The following is a 17,361-nucleotide window of genomic DNA, read 5'->3' on the forward strand; positions in this document are numbered from 1 at the left end:
GTATTTTCAAATATATTTTAGCAGATCTATTGGGATGAATAGTCCATTGGAATATCCATTCTTGTTTATAAATGAAGGTATCCATAATTGTAGTAGTTTAGATAGAACCCTATTGGTATTGTTCATGAATTTTGGTTTTGGTTATTAGAATTGAGATCATTTTTCTCTGGATAACATCGTGATGACCTCTTAATACTCATTTTATTTCTCATAAATAATTATATTCCATTTATTAACTTGGATATTCTAATATCAATTGCAAGTATAAATTTCAATATTACCTAAAAGAGATCTATTTTCGTTCCTGATCAAATTCCTTGTATCCCAAAATAAGCCACTAATATTTACACTACACAATGGTGCACATGCACATTCCAAAAGGAATGGGAAAAGCCACATAAATTATAATGGTTTACTAACTAAACAAGAAATACCCAAGGATTTTCCAATTGACTTGCAAAGCGAAATTGGTAGTTCCTCTTGATCCCTCTTGGGATGTTCAAAATAATGTTTGTTGATACAAATATAGAAGTAATAACCTAAAAGTCCAAAATTTTATATTCTAATTTTCATTAGAGTGACGAAAAAATAAATCTCTTCGACTAAGAGAATGAAACTACTATTAAATCCTTTATACTAAAACAAAAGACAATCCCTACTGCTAAGCTCCATTTAAATCAAATGGGAAATAAAGGTGGTCGCTTACTAATACTCTACGGAAAAAAGATACCATGAACCCAAACACAAAAACCATGCCTTAATCCTACAACCGAAGTCATCCATATTGGAATTCTTGATTCCAGAGCCATAATCTCATTATTGAGAGAGAAGACTCATTACAGTTTCAAAATAATTTGGATATAAAAATTTAAGCATGTTAATGATGGCGACATGACTATTTCCATCACAGATATTTCCATTTGATAATCCATTTCATTTTCCATATTGCTAGATAAATAATTAATATTTTCAGTAACCTTATGAAAATATTAGAAAGCAAGTTGAGAATCAATGTTGCCATTTATAAATAAACACCTCACATTTGAGCAAGTAGCCTAAGTAACACAACCATTTACCAAAGTACATGGAAGAGGTTAAACTAGAAGAAGTTTTGACTTCTTCCTTTTCCCACTATAACATTAAATCAATAAGACTGTCCAATGGGGTACTGTTGAAGACCAGGTGTCTTATTATGTTCTTCGAATTTCATAATTAATAACAATTTTCACAACTTCCAAGAATGAATGGACTTCAATTTGTTCTTTTGATGACGTAATGAGATGAAAAAAAATGTTAGCTTTTGTTCCTTTAGTATTGGTTATAAACGCTCTCACATATGCATTTTCAATAAATAAATTAATACTATACATTTCAGTTTTTAATAATAATAATAATATTTTTTTCAATTATTATATATCATATATATATATATATATATATATATTAATTAAAAACAAAAAAATTAATACATAATAATAATTTAAATTACAATTTTAAACCTAATTTTGTATTGTAAAAATTTGTATTTTTTAAGTAAAAATTGTTCATTTACATTAAATGAATATACAACCAGAAAAGATTTTGAATTTGCTTATGTTATAAAATTTTAATAATTTTGAGTTAAGTGGATTTTACATATATTTTTTTTGTAACTTTTTCTGGATTACATCTTCATCATGTCCAATATATCATCCGAATTGGAACGAAAAATTCAACTAGCAACTTCACATGAAAGAGTACTTTAACAAAACACCTAATCATCATCTATCCAAAACCAATACACTAGATAAATTCTACATATAACTTAATAATAAAATATTTTTAATTCTAATTTTCTCAAATTATGATTTTCCTAATTCTTTATACTTAATTCTTTTATATGTATCGTAAAAATTATATATTTATGTATTTATATTATATAAATACAATCAAACAATAAAGAAAAATAATAGAAAAATATATTATATATATTATTAATTTTAGGTTATTATTTTGTTTATAAAAATCTTACATTTTAAAGGGAATGAAAACATAATTGGAATGAATTATTTTAACTTTAGATTAATCTATTATATAAAGTGATCCAATTTATAAGATTATGTTAAAAAATACAATGTTAAAATAAATTTAAATCAACATTAAAAACATATAAATGATTTTGTACTATGATTCTATTTTAAAATAAAACTTTTCACCCTATTATTATTCTTAGTTGTGAATATAACATCTTCGTAATTTGATATGATATTTACTATTTTAAACTTATGGTCATGAAAATAATTACTTAATAATATTTAATAGATAATATGATTTTTTTTTGTAAGTTTTGGTAGGACTTTCTTATTTTCATGTCCATTACATATCCTATTATGGGGGAAGGATAGCCCAAGATTTGAACCCAAGACTTCTAGTTCGGTGAGACTTCATTTCCATGACCATTGCAGTTTAAGCTACCCCATGTAGACATATATAGTATGAATTTTAGTGTTGAAATTCATTAACATAATTTTAACCTTAATCTTATTTTATAAATTATATAAGTAAAAGCAAACCGAGTTATCATCCACTAAAAATTCAACTCTATTAAAACATTAAGTACAATAAGACTACATCACAACCACAACTGGCGAAGATTCGTTCCTTGTCCAAAATATATATGTGTGTGTGGAATGTTGTACTTTGTTGCGAATATAAGTTACTTTTGATTAGATACCATATCTGCTATTTAAACTTATGATTCGCATGAGAGATAATAAGTTGGTGATGTTTCGCATATATAATTTAGTGTTCAACTTTTTGTACGAGTCCAGGTCAAAAACAAATTATGAAGATTATATATATATATATATATATATATATATATATAGATATATATATATATATATATATATATATAAACAAGCTACAAGTGTGCTCCACTAAATATTTAACTCTATAAGCCTTATTAGTCCCTGCCTGGGACTAATAGCGATCGATTCGGCGTTGACCGGGTATTAATCCTGTGTTTGACCAAGAATATTGATGTGCATCACGATTTTAACCAAAGTTTTCATATTAAAAAATAATATAAATGTTATTATCTAATTTCTGATTGGGCAACAAAGTTGAGGGTCTTATTGCCGGCTTCGCAGGTTTCAAGACATTCCGAGCTGAACATAAGTTAGTTTGTCCTAAGTTTTTGGTCGTTCACTGCCCATTAATCGATTCTTTTGCGCAACATTTTTTCTTCTTACCAAAATTTAACGAAAGTTTCCGCTGGCAATTTGGCTTCACAAAAAATTTAACCAAAGTTTAGCATTTGACCTCTTATTGGAGACCTCACATGTCCCGAGGCAATGTTAGAGATCCAAAGAATTTTTATCCAAAGTCTGAAAGGAAAACAAAAGTAAAGGGAGGCACTTAACTTTTGTTAAAGTTTGATGTCTGTGTATTAATAGATAGAAACTTTAACCAAACTTTGATGTCATGTGTATTACACAAATTTCATGTTAAATCGTGCCCCACAGCAGAGAAAAACTCTTGCATGTTAGCCTTCTGCCATGTGCATGATAGCTCTTTGACATGCCATGGAGCCTGACACAACACTTGTCTCTAATCAACTTCACCACTGGTCTCTAACATACCTGCTTCACCACCCATTTGCTTCTAAACTACTGCTTTGATTTATAGTTTGATAGGAGTGTAGTGAAGCAAAGAACCTATCCATTCCACTGCTTTACATTATGGTTTGACAGTTCAATATGGTTCGCTACACTCATCTATGTCTTTAGTTAACACGACGATGGCGCAGTCGATTCTCCCATGTAGAGGTGTTACGGCCAGTTATATAGGAGGAATAGCAAGGTTCAGCCAGCGGCCCGCATTGCCCGTTGCGAGGGGCCTCAAGATTCGGCTGCCAATTGCCGCTGAGTTATCATGGGCACCATTAGGAGAGCTACGGAGCGGCAATGCTAGGGGCTCAAGACTCGCACTGCAAAGATGGTGGCGTTGTTCCGGCAGAAAGGAAAGGCAGTCGCCTCGCCCAAGAAGGGGAGGGCAGGTCGGGTGGCGATGTGCGAGGAGAAGCCTAAGGTGGAGGACGACACCTTTGGGACCTCCAGAGGGATGGGTTTCACCAAGGCCAACGAGCTATTATGGTTTGACAGTTCAATAGGAGTGAAAGAAAGTAAAGAACATAACGACTTTGTACCAAAGAATGAAAGAAAGTAGTGCACCAAAGTAAAGAGCGGAACAACCTTGTACCAAAGAACCAAAGAATGGAAGAAATAACCCTACACGAAAGAGTGACTACTCCGAAGAAGAAATTACATTGTCGCAGAGAAGAAATAAGACCCTATCAAACTGTTTCACAAAAGAAAAAATGGTAAGTTAGCACAGTTCATACATTTTGAAACAGAAATTGATAAGTAAATTAGGCATATATTTTCCTTGTAGTCTGTACATATAATGCATTTATATTTTCCTTGTAGTCTTTACATATAATGCATTTGTACAATAATTGAATGATTCAAAGACAGTGGAGAAGAATCTGGTAAGTCGGGCATAATTCATTTATTTTCCTTCTCGTTGGTAGATATAATTCATTGAGTCAAAGAAATTAGAAGCATACAAAAATTAAAAATAATTGTATGCACGAGACAGAAGCATACATACTTGGAAGCACGAGACAGAAGTGAGTGGAGCAGAGGACCTCTGGATTGGTCAATTTCATCCAGAGGTGGTTCGCGAGCTGAGCAGAGGTCCAATTCCATTTTCCCAGCAGAGGTGGTTCGAGAGCAGAGCAGAGGTCCAATTCTGTTTCCTCTGAAGGCCACCCTCCTCCTCCCTCTCGGGACCAACACAAACTCAATCTTGGATGTGTGGAGCCCTTCCAACACAACACAAAACAATGGTTTGACAATCGTGTCAAAGTGGAGATACAAATCGCTTTTATTGCTTCTCTATCCGTCAACTATTTTTATAAATTGTCTTTCTTTCTTTTTCTAACTTCTCAACTATTTTTATAAATTGCTTTTCCTTCTTTTTCTAACTTTTCTTGATTTTCTCCTATTAGGTATCATTAAAAATTGCTTTTCTTGATTTCTAATCGTTACAAATTGTTTTTCTTTCTTTTTCTAACTATTTTTGCTTTTCTCTCCATCATCTATCCTTAAAAAATGATTTTCATTTGAGCTTCATCTTGTTTCGGCCGTGGATGATGTTTTTGCCGCGACGTGTTTCGCCTTCAGTTTCAGCTCATTTGATAGTTGCCTCATAAACATTCGCTGTAGGTTTTCTGCGAATATCATTACATTCCAAACCATTAGGAAATCATCGATTTGATTATATGCATTTTTTAAAATGCACATGGTTCGTTAATTTTAAATTATGGCTTATTGCATTACATATTTTTGTATATAATACAATTGTTTCACAACCTGAGGTTTAAGTTTAAATGGTCTTTATTAAGCAAAACCAAATTTGAAATTGTCATTGTAGTCGAGGTTAGGTTAGGGTAGGGTTGTGTCATTACAATCTATTTATTAGGTATTGTTTTTTAACCTTATGTCTGGTAGGTATATTTTCATTTTATTTAAAATATTATGGGAGTTATATTTTTATTTTATTTTAATTAACGGTTTTTAACAATAAAAAAAGACAGAGTAATAACCTACACATAATAAATCGATATTTAAGTTCATCATAATCAATTACTTTCATTTTATTTAAAATATTATGGGAGTTATATTTTTATTTTATTTTAATTAACGGTTTTTAACAATAAAAAAAGACATAGTAATAACCTACACATAATAAATCGATATTTAAGTTCATCATAATCAATTTGCTTTGCTTCTCGGCAATAGATATGTTGTAATTTCATGTTTGACTTGTCCTTACTAGTGCATAAAACTTTTTGATTCTGTCAAATTACATTAAAAAAAAATTAATAACTAAATTTAATAATTCAAACAAAATTGAAATAAAATAGTTAATTTACTCTTTTAGCTTTTCACAATTTTCAACTGGCTTTCCCTTAATATTTGTAACTATCGTTTTCTCCATAGTATTAGTATATTTAGATAATTATGAATAAATACGTGAAAAATTTAGATAATTATGAATAAATACATGAAAACTAAGACAACAAGCACATACAAGCAAGATACAAGCAAGACAATGCAAGCAAAAGATAATGAAAAAACATAGAAAAGCGAAAAAATGTGATAGACAAATACATACCAATGAAAAGTTGAGGCAAGTCAATTGGATTTACAGGTATGAGGGAGTTAGTTGTTAGGGAGTGAGACACAAAGATCATTTGAGGTCTTTATCGCAATATTCCTTCTCTGTAACAAAGTACTTATTTCCTTCACTCCTCTCCCTGTAAAGAGGTATTCCCTCTATCCCTTACTGTAATGAATTGTTGCAACCTTCATGAGTGTATTTGTTGCTTTCCTACCCATAGTGAAGCCATTGTGCTATTTTACATACTAAGAACTCTTAGTATGTTTATATCTTACTGCAAATTCTAATGGTTGCTGACTCGTGGTGACATGTGAAAAAGTTTTCCCATGTTCTTACAAATACATTTATTATATTTTTTTAGCAGCTTGTGCCATGGAAAGACAACAATGTCTGAGGCTCTCTCTATGCATTGCTAGATAATGCAAAAACTACAATGATCAAGAAATTTTTTAATGCCTTTGACAAGAGCAACCATTCATTCTGCAATGTCACTTTAGTATTCAGAAATGAAAACTCTATTAAAAAGAAATTTTACCTTATTCCAAATACAAATCGTAGGCAAAAAAGAAGAAGAAACTTTACCTTCAAATCCAAGTATGGTAATGAAAATCCAACGAAAATCCTCTCACTAGTTAGGTGAGCAAGTGGGTGTTTTGTAGCCATGAGCAAGTGGGTGTCGTCCCCTACAAAAGGGGAGAATTGAAATTATGAAGAAAACCCTTAATCAAACAAAAGCCAAAAAATCCACAAGAGAATTCAAAAGAACCAAAAATCTCAGTCTACATTATAGCTATATCTATATCAAACGTGGGATTGGAGTTATGTCCTTTCAATACAACAATGCCTGAGAAGATTTTCCAGAGTACCTGCGTTGTATAAAGGAAATCGCCTTTCAATACAACAATGCCTTAGAAGATTTTACCAGCAAAGCAAACCTGAATGAAAATTATGGGAGAAAAACTGAGCGTACAGGGCCGAAAATTTATAAACAAATAAGTTCATCATATTTACCAAATTTCGTTAGGTGCCACTTGAAACAAAAAAGTTGCTCGTGCACTTCCTAGAGGGAGTATCGTAGCATGCTACGAACTCCACATTGCATGATATGAACTCCAAGTAGAGTGGGCACGCGAACTCCAAGTAGAGTGGGCACGCATGCGGGACGTGTTACTCAAAATGTTCTCTAACTTTTTTTACTATAATACTATTTTACCCTATTTATTTCAATTATTATTTATATGGGTATACATTTATTATTTTATTTAAATAAATAAATTTAGATGTAGATTTATATAAAATTAATAGATATAAACAAGTAATTGAGAGTAATGCATGTCATGCATGCAGGGGTCTATCCCATTATCCTTCAAGGTTTCTGCAACATATTCTCACAATGTCAATTTTGTATTTGTATCTTTGCCATATCTCTGAGTGATTAAACAATGTAAGCTCTCTATCAGTGTCCATGATTATTTGGTTTCCACGCGTATTCTCATAATGTCAATTTTGTATTTGTATCTTTGTCATATCTCTGAGTAATTAAACAATGTAAGCCCTCTATGAGTTTCCATGATTATTTGGTTTCCGCGAATATTCTCATAACGTCAATTTTGTATTTGTATCTTTGCCATATCTCTGAGTAATTAAACAATGTAAGCCCTCTATGAGTTTCCATGATTATGTGATCTTTGATGGAAGGAAACCCCTCTTATCCTTCGTGATGCTAGTAGAGTTAGTAATTGGAAGCAAATACTAGTATTTGAATCTCTTCTCTTTTAAATGGATTATATAGGCATTCATCCAAAGGCAAAGTTAAATATGGTTTCTGCAAGGTTGGCACGTCCTCTAAGTTCCCTGCAGACCCCGGCAGGGACTACCGCCACGACAGTGGCTCCTTGTTTACAATAATATTACATCAAAGCCACCCAAACCAATATATTAATATTTTTTTCGTTAAATTATAATTATAATTATATATATTAGTAATCAAAATATTATTATTATTATTTTTAATTTGGGGGGATTAACTTAAGGATTAGATTTGGTTGGTTTTTTTATGTGTGGTTTACAGGTAGTATAGATTGGTGGTTGCTATGTCCAGGAGAATTAGGGATTACTTTTATGTGTAGTTCATAGGTACTATAGATTGGTGGTTTTTATGTCCACAAGAATTATGCACGTAAATATTTACTGATATCTTATTAGCAAGATACATAGAAGAGAATTGATCCCATGAATTCTTATTAGCAAGATGCTTTAATGAGGAAAACTTTACCAATTAAACTAACTCTTGGAGTTATTGGAAAAAATATTAGTATATTTGCTACTAGTTATATTATTAAAAAAAATTGTTATTTTTGTTATTTAAACTCAATTTCTATATTTACTAATATTTTTATTTTTTTGGTAGATTTTATAAATATAAAAGTAAATATTTAAAATATTTAATATTTTTACTTAATAAATGTATAATTGAATAATAATGTCTTTTGGATTAATCACATCATAAAAATTTGGTAGACGTTTCGAATTAATTAATGTGGTTCATCCTCAAAACATATGTGAAAAAATCAGTCAATCTTAAAGAATAAATAGCAAAGATTGCATCATGGTCCAGAAATAACCCTTAAAATTTAGCCATAAAATTAAATATAAAATTAACTAAAAAAATATTAGTTATAAATTAATAATTTTTTATATTATTTATTATATATAAAATAAATAGTTCAAGTAAATAAACATTAGTTTTTAGAGTAATAAAACAAAATTATGTAATAAAAATGTATGACCAAAATAGAATTTAGAATAATATCTTAAAAATTAAAATATATTAAAAAATTATAAACTTAGTTAATTTAACACATATAAATGAGAAAATTATAGATGTGAAAAATAAATTGGAAAAATAACTAATTGTTATTTATTTATTATAATTATATATAATAGTTAGGATACTAATAATAGATATAAGTTTTAGTTACTAATTTAATATAATAACTATAGTTTAATGACTATATATTAGAAAAATATATATTATAAAATTATATTTATAACTATAAATTAGAAAATTAGTGAGATGCTTACTAATTAAACGAAGGTAGATATAAAATTTTGAAATATTATATATAATTTTAACCTATGACAATGTATATTGTCAATACACTTTATGGTGTCAAACGTCACATAACCTAACAAAAAAAAATTATTCCTTTCCATCTTCAATATAATGCTACACGTTTTAATTTTTAATTAAAACTTAATTCTCACCCACATCTTTTTAAATAATCATCTCATTATCATTTATTAAGTTACTTACTTATATATATCTAAAATTATATTTTTTACCATAAAAAATATAATATAAACAAGTAAACCACATCGACACACATTTTAATACCATTATTTTTGTATAGAGGTTGGAGAAAACGGTCCACATCATCAAAGTGGACTTGCTCCAAGATTGCTATGACTTTACTGTCTTGGCCCTATAAGGTTGATTTGACATATTTCACCAATGTGCACCCTTTAGACAATATGTTTGTCAAGAGTGCGTTCGAGAGACTAGTGGTAATCTACTCAATGACTTTTATGGCCACATGGTGTAAGTGTCACATATACGTGTGCTAGAGTTCTCAAACATCTTTACTTTGCACCTTTTATTCCTTGTTAGTCAGTGTAGCGCAAGCCTCCACCTCAATTTTGTATAGGGTCTTCACTAGAATTCAATTTGTTTCACCTTCTCGGTAGCTACATGTCTCACAAAAGCTTTGCCCTTAGTGAAAACAACATCACAACCTCTATCCTCCAATACAACTATAGTGATCAAGTTATTCTTTAACCGAAGTACATACATATCATCTTTCAGATGAGGATGGGAGCTCATCTCCCTCTTAAAGGTTATGTTACCAATTCATTAGGTATTGTACTGCCCATCATCTCCAAGTTCTATGTGGACTTGGAGATCCTTCTCCTCTATGCTATTGAAGAACTCTTTGCATCCCATCATATGGAATGAAACACCTAAATATAGATACCCCACACTCCCTATTAAAGTTCTCACCATGCACGAAATTAGGGTGATGTCCAATTTGTATTGTGAGGAAAGTGCTTCACCTCCCTCTCCTCCTGAAGGTTTCTTGTTAGACTTATTGTGCGAGAAATTTTTTCATAGTGCCCATATTCATGGCAATGAAAACATTTTATGTTAATTAAGTACTTCTTCTTTCCATTATTCTTTTTCATCTCTAATTTTCTTTGCACCTTCTTGTCATTTCCGTTCTTTCCCTCCAAAAACAAGGAAAAATTTTCTTCCAACTCATACTTGGATGTTACTCCATTTCTAGTGTTCCACTGAATTTCTTCCTACACCCAGACTAGAGTCTCTCCCAATTTGGAATTTTTTCTCTTCAATTTACAGAGTCCTAGTACCTATACCAGGATTTTTAAATTCCTAGGAGAGTTATGCTCACTACTTTTGACGAGGGAATATTTTCTCATACTTATCCAATCTCATCTCGACACTGAGTGAACCTAGAGATATATCTTGGAGTCGTTTCTCCTTTCTCCATGTAGATGTTTATGAGATTGTCCCTCAATGCTAATTTCCGGGAATCACTATCATTTCTTAATAGCTTAGTTAGGGTCTTCTAGATAGAAAAGGGAGTCTCCTTGCCATGTAAATTTGAGACTATTTGGTCTCTTATACCCTTCAAGCTAATCCTCCTAGATTTTGTAGTATCCTTTTTCAAGTGAGATGATTGTTGTGTGTCTAGTATTCCTGGCTTTGGAATATCAATTTTGGTATACTCCAACACACCATTATCATCAAGGACTTCTTCCATCTTTTCCTTCCAAGATATCAAAGTCTAGGTTCCCACAAGGGGATACTCCAATCGCAATCTATTGAAAGACATTTTCCCACATGGAAGAAAAATAGTTCACTGAATCTTCAAATCAAATCATCAAATGAGAGGTAGTATTGTGTAGTTTCTAGTGTGATTTATGCTCTAACACTATTTAAAAATCAATAGAAATTTGCTACTACTAATGAAATCAATAGATTACAAATTTTCTCTATTATTCATAGAATGAAAATCATAGTTTAGAAACACATGAAATGACATGCAACCATTAAAACACCACAACAACACAACGATTTACAGGGGAACCCAACTAGGAAAAAACTTGTCCATTGTTTTTCATTAATCTGAATGAGAATGAGAAATTATTACAATATATTTCTTTGAATCTGAAGCACACCCTATGTTCTCTTATTGGTTATCCTGTTCTGGCCAACACTTAGCCAATTCAAGGCTCCAACTAGCTCCTATTTCCTTTCACAATCCTGGAGGAAATTAGCTCCTAAAATATAGGAATTTTCTCCTATTTATTATGAAATTCCCATGGAATGATTCACTTGCATAACTACCAAGAATGTACACTCAACTAGCATACAATCGATAATTCCAATGCTCCTTTAACTCCACTCCACCTAGGAAATTTGAATTCCATGCATATTTGGGCTACTTTTAGCTATTTGGAAAGAATAACTGAGAGAGCAATGAGTTAAAAATAGTTATACTACTCAACTGACCTTCAACTAACTCAACTAGTTACTTGCACTCAATTTACTAACTCAAATTAAAAATGACTGAACTAGATTTCTAAATTTTAGTAATTACTACATGCACAACTCTACTTCTAGCATATAACTCGAATTTATTGAGAAAACTAGTATACAAGGCCATGCCATTCTAGCTAACTGCCATCCAAGTCATCCTGCTAATGTGGAAAATCGATTTACTGAAATTGACTCAGGCACAAGTTAAATTTATCCTTTATTGCTAAAATTTTGAATACTTTACATGTCCAGGAAGATCCATTGGAAAGTACAAGAGACACTAAAGAGATCACAATAAAAGTAAAAGGCCAAGCATGATCAACAAAAAATAGAGAAGTCACTCCAGCTGGAAGATAACAAATACAAGCTCAATCTACCCCATACATGCACATTTACTTAGTGGTGAATGTGAAAATTTTGAACTCTATGACCCTTCCATGCTAGATTAGGAAGAGGAGTAGGTCCTCCCTTCTATAGAGTTGACAACACCAACTCCTCATCAAAAGGTGATAGATGATACAAATTGTAAAATAGGTCCATTACTAAAATATAGGGGTAGTAACACCATTGGTATATTGGGTTGAGAGGAAAACTTCCAAGGAAGGCTAGATGGTACTCCAGTGAGAAGTAGAGGTAAATTGCCAAACCTCATTTAGTAAAATATTTTTTGAATAAAAAAATTCAAAAAATTCGGAGGTATGGTTTGGAGTGGAACAATATAATATTTTTCATGCATCTCAATGCTTTTAGAATGGAAAGCTTTGGGGAATGGCGTTACAAGGTAATTTTTACTAGTGGTCACAATTCGAAAAACTTTGGGTGCAAAACGTAAGGTGTTATTTTTAGGCCTTTGAAGACCACATTTTATTGTCCCAACCTTATTATGGTGCTTGATTCCAAAATATATTAACTGGTACCATTCCAAGGGAAAATGAATCACTCCTATTAGATCTCGTATGATAAATTTATGGCTCCTAAAAATTGACCTATCAGAATTGAATACCATTATTGAAGAGTATGCGACACCGTCAACCATTACTTAGGGAAAATTGGATAGCCATGTGGTAACTGTGAAGAATACTTTATAAGGGTGAACTTGTAACTCAAATTAATTGTTCAATGTGTGGAATTTAACTACTTTTTGGCTATAAGGTTGTTTTATAACTAGGCTATGAGGATAAAAAGAGCTTTCATTCTACTATAGTGAATTTGTTCCATATATGATTGGAGTAGTGAAAAGTGGATACATAGAGTGAGAAAGGATAGCAATTATGTACTTTAACAAGTGATGCGCTGCATGCCTCACTCGTTTCTACTTGCATCCATTTCCACTCAAAGAAATAGAATGTAGGGCATCCTCACCTTCTAATGGAGTTATCTCCTATAATGGTATCTCAAATCATATCTTTTATCCATTATGGATTTTGTTTTATATTTTGATATTTTTTCTATTTGATATTTTATCAATTCATGTTTAAGAATAACACAATAATTAATTAATGAGAAAATATAAGGAAACATTTTACCCTCGTAGTGTAGATTTCATATTTTCAAATATAATTTAGCAGATATATTGGAATGAATAGTCCATTGAAATATCTATTCTTGTTTATAGATGAAAGTATCCATAATTGTAGTAGTTTAGATAGAAACCTATTGGTATTGTTCATGAATTTTGGTTTTGGTTATCAGAGTTGAGATCATTTTTCTCTAGATAACATCATGATGACCTCTTAATAGTCATTTTATTTCTCATAAATAATTATATTCCATTTATTAACTTGAATATTCCAATACCAATTGCAAATATAAATTTCAATATTACCTAAAGCATACCTATTTTCATTCCTGGTCAAATTCCTTGTAATCCAAAACAAGACACTAATGTTAGCACTACACAATGGTGCACATTCCAAAAAGAATTGGAAAAGCCACATAAATTATAATGGTGAACTAACTAAACAAGCAATATGCCAGAAATCCTCAATTGACTTGCAAATGGAAATTGGTAGTTCCTCTTGATCCCAAAAGACTTCAAAATAGGGCTTATTGATATGAATATATGAGTAATCACCTAAATGTCCAAAATTTTATATATTAATTTCTAATAGAATTAGGAAAAAATAAATCCTTTAGACCGAAAGAATGGACTGCTATTAAATCTTTTATACTAAAAAAAGAGATAATCTATACTACTCTGCTCGATTTAAATCAAATGGGAAATAAAAGTGGCAGCTTGCTAATACTCTACACGGAAAAAATACCATAAACCCAAACACAAAAACTATGCCTTAATCCTACAACCTAAGTCATCCATAATGGAATTCTGGATTCCATAACCATAATCTCATATTATTGAGAGGGAACACGCATTATAGATTCAAAATAATATGGAGATAAAATTTGGGCATGTTAACGAGGTGACAAGTCTATTTGCATCACACATTTTGCCATATGATAGTCCATTTCATTTTCCATGTTCCTAGATAGATAATTAATATTGTCATTATCTTTATGAAAATATTAGAAAACAGGTTAAGAATCAATGTTTCCATTTATAAGTAAGCACCTCACTTTCAATGAAATAGCTTGAGTCGCACTACCATTTACCAAAATACTATTCTCAATTACAACATGGAAGATGTTAAACCAAGAGAGGTTTTGACTTCTTACTTTTCCCACTATAATATTACATCAATAAAACTGTCCAATGGGGTAGTGTTGAAGAGCAAGTGTCTTATTATGTTCTTCGAATTTCATAATGAATAACCATTTTCAGAACTTTTAAGAATGAATGGACTTCAATTTGTTCTTTTGATGAGGTACTGAGATGAAAAACAATGTTAACTTTTTTGCCCATAGTATTTATGATAAACCCTCTCACACATGCATTCAAATTTTGAATGAAAAATAAATAAATTAACTCTATATATCTTAATTTTTAATAATAATAATTTTTTATATATATGTTAAAAATAAAAATAAAACATAATAGTAATTTAAATTCTAATTTTAAACATAATTTTTGTATGAAGAAATTTGTATTCTTTTAATAAAAAATTGTCATGAATATATAAAAAGTAAATATTTTGAATCTATTCATGTTATAAAATTTTAATAATTTTGAGTTAAGTAAGTTCTACATATAATTTTTTTGGTAAAACTGATAGGAATACATCTTTATGATGTCCAATATATCATTTCAATTCGAGTGGAAAAATTAAGTAATGACTTCACATCAAAAAGTGCTTTAACAAAACACCCTATCACCATCTAACCTGGTAGATAAATTCTACATATAACCTAATAATGAAATGTTTTTAATTCTTTTATTTATATTAAATAAATACGATCAAACAATTAAAAAAAATAATGAAAAATATAATATATACATTTTTAATTTTAGGCTATTATTTTGTTTGAATCATTCTAACTCTAGATTAATCTATTATATAAAATGATCCAATTTATAAAATTATTTTAAAGAATACAATGTTAAAATAAATCTAAATCAACATTAATCATATCAATGATTTTATACTATGATTCTATTTTAAAATAAAACCTTTTACCCTATTATTATTCTTAGATGTGAATATAATTTCTTCGTAATTTGATATCATATTTACTATTTTAAACTTCTGATGCTCATGAAAAAGAATGACTTAATAATATTTAATATATAATATGAATTGAAGTTCATTAATAGAAATTTAGTCTTAAAATTATTTTATAAATAACATAAGTAAAAGCAAACCGAGTTATCCTCCACTAAAAATTTAACTCTATTAAAACATTATGTTCAATAAGACTACGTCACGACTACAATATGTGGAGAAGATTCGTTCCTTGCCCAATAAATATATTTTGGAATGCGGTACTTTGTTGCGAATATAAGTTACTTTTGATTAGATGCCATATCTGCTATTTACGCTTATGATTCGCATGAGAGATAATAAGTTGGTCAATATTTTGTATGAGTCCAGGTCAAAAACAAATTATGAAGATTATATATATTTATACAAGCCACAATTGTGCTCCACTAAATATTTAACTCTATTAAAGTATTATTTACAATAATATTACATCAAAACCACCCAAACCAATATATTAATATTTTTTATTTAAATTATATATATATGAATTAATTTTAGTGAATCAAAATAATATTTTTTATTTTTTTATTTGGTTAGTAAATTCACTGATAGCAACATGCATAAAGGAGAATTGACCACATAAATTTTTATTAGTAGATGTTTAAATGAGGAAAATTCTACCAATTAAACTAAGTCTGAGAGTTAATGGAAAAAATATTATTATATTTGCTACTTGTTATATTATTAAAAAAATGTTATTTTTGTTATTTCAAGCGTTATATTTACTAATATTTTTTTTTTGGGCAAATTTTATAAATATAGAAGTAAATATTAAAATATCTTTAAAATTAATATTTAATAATTTTTAATTAATAAATATATAGTTGAATAATAGTGTCTTTTGGATTAATCATATCATTAGGATTTGGTGCATGTTTGGTTTTTTTTTTTTTTTTTACCAATTAATGTGGTTCATCCTCAAGACACACATGAAAAAATCAATCAATCTTAAGGAATAAATAGTAAGGATTGCATCATGGTCAAAAAATAGCCCTTAAGATTTAGACCTTATAAAATTAGTTATCAAATTAATTCAAAAAGACTCTTAAACCGTTATAAAATTAGTTATCAAATAATTTCAAAAAGACTTTTTACTAAATGAGGAATATTAAATAATTTATATCTAAAATATTTTTTGGGATTTTATATAATATTAAAACTAATTTTAAATAAAATCAAATAAAAATTTCTTCCATTTTAAATCATATCAAAATATTAAAACTTTTTAAATAAAATAAACCTATTAAAATTATTAAATATAAATATAAATATAAATTTTTTTAAATGAAAATAATATTTTATTTTCTTGTTTGACTATTTTCTTGTTTCACTGTTCTCCAATAGCTAACCTAAGGCAATGATGCATCCTTACTATTTATTTTGGAAGATTGTAGGATTTTTTTCTCCTTCTCCCAAGGATGAACCACATTGGTTGGTTCCACCAAATCTTAATGATGTGATTATTCTGAAAAACATTTATCAACAATATAGATCACAAAAATCTCAAATCCAATAAAACAAAAAAGAAAAATTAGTAATTTGTAATTTTTGATATTATTTATTATATATAAAATAAATAATTCAAATAAATTAGCATGAATTTTTAGAGTAATAAAACAAAAATATGTAATAAATATGTATATGAAAAATAAAATTTAGAATAATATCTAAAAAAATAAGTTAATTAAAATATACTAAAAGATTACAAACAGCTAATTTAACAAATATATATTAAAAAATTTATATTTATAAAAATATATAAAAAATAAGTAGAAGGTTATTAATTAAAAATATATATCTATGAATAGAATACAAAGAATTCAATAAATATATAGTTTTAAAATATTATATATAATA

The 17,361-nt window shown here is 29.3% G+C and overlaps 1 pseudogene; it reads left to right on the top strand.

Moving 5' to 3' along the window:
* The first annotated feature begins 3,781 nt into the window (after nt 1–3,781).
* LOC149201194 (uncharacterized) lies at nt 3,782–4,209 on the top strand (annotated as a pseudogene).
* The last annotated feature ends 13,152 nt before the right edge of the window (nt 4,210–17,361 follow it).

This window comes from Pinus tabuliformis, chromosome 2_1 (genome assembly GCF_031772625.1).
Source record: "Pinus tabuliformis cultivar Carrire ecotype Pingquan chromosome 2_1, CPIR1, whole genome shotgun sequence".
In the NCBI taxonomy this organism is placed as follows: Eukaryota; Viridiplantae; Streptophyta; class Pinopsida; order Pinales; family Pinaceae; genus Pinus; species Pinus tabuliformis.